Source organism: Rhincodon typus, unplaced genomic scaffold, assembly GCF_021869965.1.
Source record: "Rhincodon typus isolate 14 unplaced genomic scaffold, sRhiTyp1.1 hic_rhity00005989, whole genome shotgun sequence".
In the NCBI taxonomy this organism is placed as follows: Eukaryota; Metazoa; Chordata; class Chondrichthyes; order Orectolobiformes; family Rhincodontidae; genus Rhincodon; species Rhincodon typus.
The window spans coordinates 1-5,812 of record NW_025971627.1 but is presented as its reverse complement, the minus strand read 5'-3'; the positions used below and the strand labels follow the sequence as shown (position 1 = coordinate 5,812).

General features: G+C 42.4%; 1 long non-coding RNA gene across 1 annotated transcript in view; it reads right to left on the bottom strand.

Moving 5' to 3' along the window:
* Nucleotides 1-5,210, bottom strand: part of LOC125482109 — an 8,934-nt gene extending 3,724 nt beyond the window's left edge. The window contains exon 1 of the long non-coding RNA XR_007261551.1: nt 5,106-5,210. This is a non-coding gene — a long non-coding RNA (uncharacterized LOC125482109). The remainder of the gene's footprint in view (nt 1-5,105) is intronic.
* Between the last annotated feature and the right edge of the window lie 602 nt (nt 5,211-5,812).

The following is a 5,812-nucleotide window of genomic DNA, read 5'->3' as shown; positions in this document are numbered from 1 at the left end:
AGTGTTCAGTACTGGTCACTGTACTTATAGAAAGTTGTTAATATGTTGGAAGCATTTCAAAGAAGATTTAATGGACGAATACCTTGAACGAGTGGATTGCCTTATGAGGAAAGGCTAGACAGGTTAGGCCTGTGTCCTTTCAAGTTTAGAAAAGAAAGAGGAGACTAAATTTAAACCTAAAAGATCCTGAGGGGACCTGAACAGGTCAATGTTGAAAACATGATCCCCCTTGTGGAAGAATCTCAAACTGAGGGTCATTGTTTAAAGCTGGGGGTGAGTCCATTTGAAATGGTGAAGAACATTTACTTTCTCTCAGAGGGCTGAGAATCTTTGTAATTCCCTTCATCAAAAGGCAGTGGATGTAGAATCTTTAAATTCATTTTAATGCAGAGGCAGACAGATTCTGATGACCAAGATGATGAAATGTTCAGGGATATGCAGGCACATGGAACAGAGTTTGAAATCATATCGGCTGTGACCTTATTAAGTCGCAGAGTAGGCTCGAAGGGCTACGTGGCCTACTCTTGTTCCTCATTCGTATGTTCGAATAAACTGGAGGATAAAGAAACTCAAGTCTTGTCTGATTACTGCAGGCAAGGAGGGTGTTTGAGCTCTCACTTCACCCACACGTGGATCAGTTACTTTCTATCACCCCAACCAGCTTCAATTAACATCTGGAAAATTTTAATCAAATCAGCCCTCATCCTTCTGAGTTCCAGGGAATGCACCATTCCTGCTGAGATGCATTTTGATAGAAAGAGTAGAGAACATAGAAAATAGGAGTCAGAGTAGTTAATTCTGCCCAGTGAGCCTCAAAAAGGTCAAAGCTGATCTATTTAGGCTTCAATTCCACATCCCCAGTTGGCCTCGATAATGCTTTTCTTAAATTTCTGTGGGCTTTGCTGAGCCGAGTTGCCATTGAGAAGATAGTAGTGATCTGCCTTTGTGAACCACTACGGTCCGTGAGGTGGACCCACAATGCTGTTAGGGAGGGAATTCAGGATTTTGGCCCAGTAACTCTCAAGGAATAGCGATACTTTTCTAAGTCAGGATGGAGAGTGGCGTGGATGGAATTCATGCCCAACAGAGAGTCTCAGAGACCTCACAGACAAAAGTTCTGCTGACTCTGTCTGATCTTGTCACTATCTTCCAAGTATTCTGTTATCCCAACTTTTACAGTGGACCCGAACACTTTTTCCCACCAATGCTTTGAAAATGCCCTATTTTCGCTCTGATTCCCTTCTTAAATACTTGGGCAACATTAAGTACCCTCCAATCCATAGGAACTCAGAGAATCAATAGAATTTGAGGATAACCACAAGTGCATCTGCCATTTCTAGGGCCACTTCCTAAGTTACTCTGAGACAAAGGTTATCAATCTCTGGGGATTTATCTGCCGGTTGTCCCATGAGCTTTCCCAATATCATTTTCCTACTAATAGTAATTTCTTTCAACTCTACCTCCCTGTTAGATCCTGGGAACCCCTTAATTTTGGGTCATTATTTGTGGCCTCCTTTTTGAAAATCTAAGACATACATAATTGGTCTGCCATCATTTTGTCCCCCATTATAATTTCCATGTTTCTGATTGTAAGGAGACCAATATTTCTTCTTGACGAATCTTTTGCTATCAATGTTCACTTAAGAGTTTAATGATGATCAGGAAACTGTTTTTGATTGTCAGGAAAAACCCATCTGGCTCACGAATATCCTTCAGGGGAAGAAACTGTCATCTTTACTCGGTCTGGCCTATAAGTGACTCCAGTCCCACAGCAATGCAGTTAACTCTTGACAGCCCTCTGGACAATCAGGGGTGGGCAATAAATTCTGGCTTAGCCAGCGATGCCCACATCCTGTGAATGAATAAAGAAAAATGCTATTGGTTTGTATGGTCCCGGCAAGAGCACTCTCATATTCTATTTTCTCCCTCTTATTAAATCCCTTTGTCTCCCTTTGCTGAAATCTAAACTTCTCCCAATCCTCAGGTCTGTTATTTTGTTTACCTAATTTGAATCCTGTTTCCTTAAATTTAATACCCATTCATTTCCCTTTCTCTGCCATGGTTTGACCATGTTTCCCATTTTGTTCTTATGCCAGACTGAGATGAATAACTTTCATAGCTTGTCCACTTCCTCTTTAAATGTTTGCCATTATCCATCTCCCATCATCCATTGAAATACCGATCCACAATTTATCACAAGCATCATGCCATTATAACTTCTTTCATTTAATTACAGGACCCGAGAGTCGGAAACAACAATATCACTCTCCATCTTTATGAAGAATTCAATCTATTGTGGTCACTTTTCCTTAAGGGCCCACACTCAACTTGATTATCAATTATTCCTTTCTCATTGCCCAACACCCATCTGCTTGTTCACCAAGGATAGCCCTGTAAAGATGAAAGAGGTCATGTTTGTATTGAACCTCAGGAGATGAGGGAGACATCAAAGGAATATTTTGTGTCATTTATGACTGTGGAGAAAGAAATGGAGGCTAAAGATCTCAGGGAAAGAAATGTTGTATTTTGAAAACAAGTTCACAGGAGCCACAGAAGACTGGTGGGATTTTTAATGATTATTTCTCCTCAATGTTTACTGAGGAGAGATTCATGGATGCTGAGGAAATAAGGGAAACAAGTGCAGATGTTTTGGACTGCCTTAAGGTGCACTAAGGTGGATAAATCCCCTGGGCCTGATCAAATCCATCCTCGGACATTGCGGGAGGCTAGGGAGGAAATTGCAGAGGTCCTTGCAGAGATTTTCGCTTCATCTTTAGCCACTGGTGAAGTTCTGGAAGACTGAAGGGTGGCTAACTTTGTTCCATTGTTTAAAGAAAGGTAGCAAAGACAAGCCAGGGAACTACAGGCCAGTGAGCCTGACAGCAGTGGTAGGCAAGTTATTGGACAGGATACTGAGGGACAGGATCAACCAACATTTGGATAGCCAAGGTCTGATTAGGGATAGTCAGTACGGATTTGTGTGCGGCAAGTCATGTCTGACAATTTTTTTTAACAGTTTTTCTAAGAGGTAACCAAGAGCATAGAGGAGGGTAGGGCAGTGGGTGTTGTCTATGTGGACTTTAGTACACCTTTGACAAGGTCCCGCACGGCAGGCTAGTCATGGGATCCAGGGATAGCTAGCGAATTTGATTCAAAATTGGCTCAGGAAGCAGAGGGTGATGGTTGAAGGCTGTTTCTCAGACTGGAGGCCTGTGACTAGTGGTGTGCCAGAGGGGTCAGTGCTGGGACCTTTGTTATTTGTTATTTACGTAAATGATCTGGATGTGAATATACAAGGCATGATCACTAAGTTTGTGGGTGATATAAAATTAGAAGGTAGTGTTGATAGCGAGGAAGGCTATTAAAATTTACAGAGAGATCTTGATCAGATGGAGAAGTGGGCTGAGGATTGGCAAATGCAATTCAATAGAGTTAAGATAGGAATTATACAGTAAATGGTAAGGTCCTGAGGACTGTTGTGAAAGTTAGGGACCCAGGAGTACCAGTACATAGTTCGTGGAAAGTAGTGTCACAGGTAGACAAAGGTGGTGAAGAAGGCATTTAACATGTTAGCCTTCATGGTTTGAAGCACTGAGTATAGAAGCTGGGATGTTATGTTACAGCTGTATAAGTCATTGGTGAGGCCGCACTGGAATATTGTGCACAGTTTTGGTCAACCTGTTTTAGGAAAGACATAGTTAAACTGGAAACTGTGCAAAGAAGATTTACTAGGATGTTGCCAGGCCTGAGTTGTAGGGACAGGTTAGTCAGGATAGGACTTTATTCCTTAGAACTTAGGAGAATGAGGGGGTGATTTTATTGAGGTGTATAAAATCATGAGGGGCATAGATAGGATGAATGCATGTAATCTTTTTACCAGGGATGGGGAATTAAAAACTTGAGGTCATAGGTTTAAGGTGAGAGGGGAAAGATTTAAGAAGGACCTGAGGGGCAACTTCTTCATGCAGAAAGTGGTGCATATATGGAATGGGATGCCAGAGAAAGTGGTTGAGGCAGGTTCAATAGCAACATTTTAAAAATAATTGGGTAGGTATATGGATGGCAAGGGTTTAGAGGGACATGGACCAAATCCAGCAATTGGAACTACCTGAGTGGGCACCATGGTCAGCATGGACCAGTTTGGGCCAAAGGGCCTGTTTCCACACTGTATTACTCTTATGACACTACATCTCACGACCTGCTCTAGTGCATCCCATCATGTGGAAAATTAAAAGAGAAAATGTGGGGTTGCTTGCAGAAATATTCTAATATCTATAATTACAGGTGAGGTGCCAGATGATTGCAGAGTGGCTCATGTTGTGCCTTCATTTGAAGAATGTAAGAAGCCTGGGAACTCCTGTTCTGAGAGTCTGACTTTGATGGTGGATAACTTGTTGGAGGTGATCTTGAAAGGTAGCATTTGGAGAGGCAAGGAATGATTATGGATAATCAGCATGGTTGTCTGCGAGAGAAATCGTGTCTCACAAATTTGATTGAGATTTTTGATGAAGTAACCAAGATGACTGATGAGGGCAGAGCAGTCAACGTTGTTTACCTGGACTATAGTAAAGTCTTTGACAAGATTCCAAGTGGTGGACTAATTAGTCAAGCTAGCTTACATGGGATCCAGGATGAGCTTGCCAATTGGATAAAAAAGTTGCTTAAAGTCTCAGGATGTGCTCAGGACTGGCAGATGGAGTTTAATTTGAATAAATGCGCGGTACTGTATAGTGGTAAAACAAAGGGAGGCAGGACTTCATAGAAAATCATAAAATCATAGAATCCCTACAGTGCGGAAACAGGCCCTACAGCCCAACAAGTCCACACCGACCCTCAGAGCATCCCACCCAGAACCATACCCCCTATAATCCACCTAATCTACACATCCCTGAACATTATGCACAATTTAGCATGACCAATCCCCCCACTCTGCAAATCTTTGGACAGTGGGAGGAAACCGGAACACCCAGAGGAAATCCACTTACAAATTAAAATAGGGCCTTGGGTATTGTAGAACAGAGATACTTCAGGTTTCAGTTACCTAATTCTTCTAAATTTGCATCACATATAGACAGGGTGGTTGAGAAGGTGTTTAGTAAGCTTACCTTCATTGCTCAGACCGTTGTGTACAGAAGTTGGGACATCATGCAGAGGTTGTACAGGACGTTGGTGAGGCCTCTTCTGAAGTACTGTGTCCAGTTCTGGTCTACCTGTTATAGCAAGGATATTATTAAGCTGGAGAGAGTTCACATGAGATTTACCAGGACGTTGCTGAGAACGGAGGGATTGAGTCATAATGGGGGACTGGGACTCCTTTCACAGGGGTGTAGCACATTGAGGTTGACCTGAAAGTGGTTTCTGAAATCCTGAGGGGTAACAAAAAGTTGATGGGCAGTATCCTTTCTCTGGGGTGGGGATTTCAAGACCGGGGCAGGGGGCAGCATATTTTTAATCAACTAGATTAGTTTCATTGTCGCGTGTAATCACATGAATACAGTGAAAAGTTTACAAGTTGCCACTTATGGCACCATGTCAGGTACAAAGGTACCAAGATACAACACTCCCCAGGGCCCTACCATGAACTGTTTAGGTCCTGTCCTTGAGGAGTACAGATAAGGTGAATAGCAAGTGTCTTTTCCCTAGGGTGGGGGATTTCAAGACCAGGATCATATTTTTTAAGGTAAGAGGTGAAAGATTGAGAAAAGGCATGAGGGGCAACCATTTCCCTCCCCCAAGAGTGTGGTTCACGCGTGGAATAAACTTCCAGAGGAAATGGTGGATATAGGTAGAATTTACAATGTTTAAAAGACGT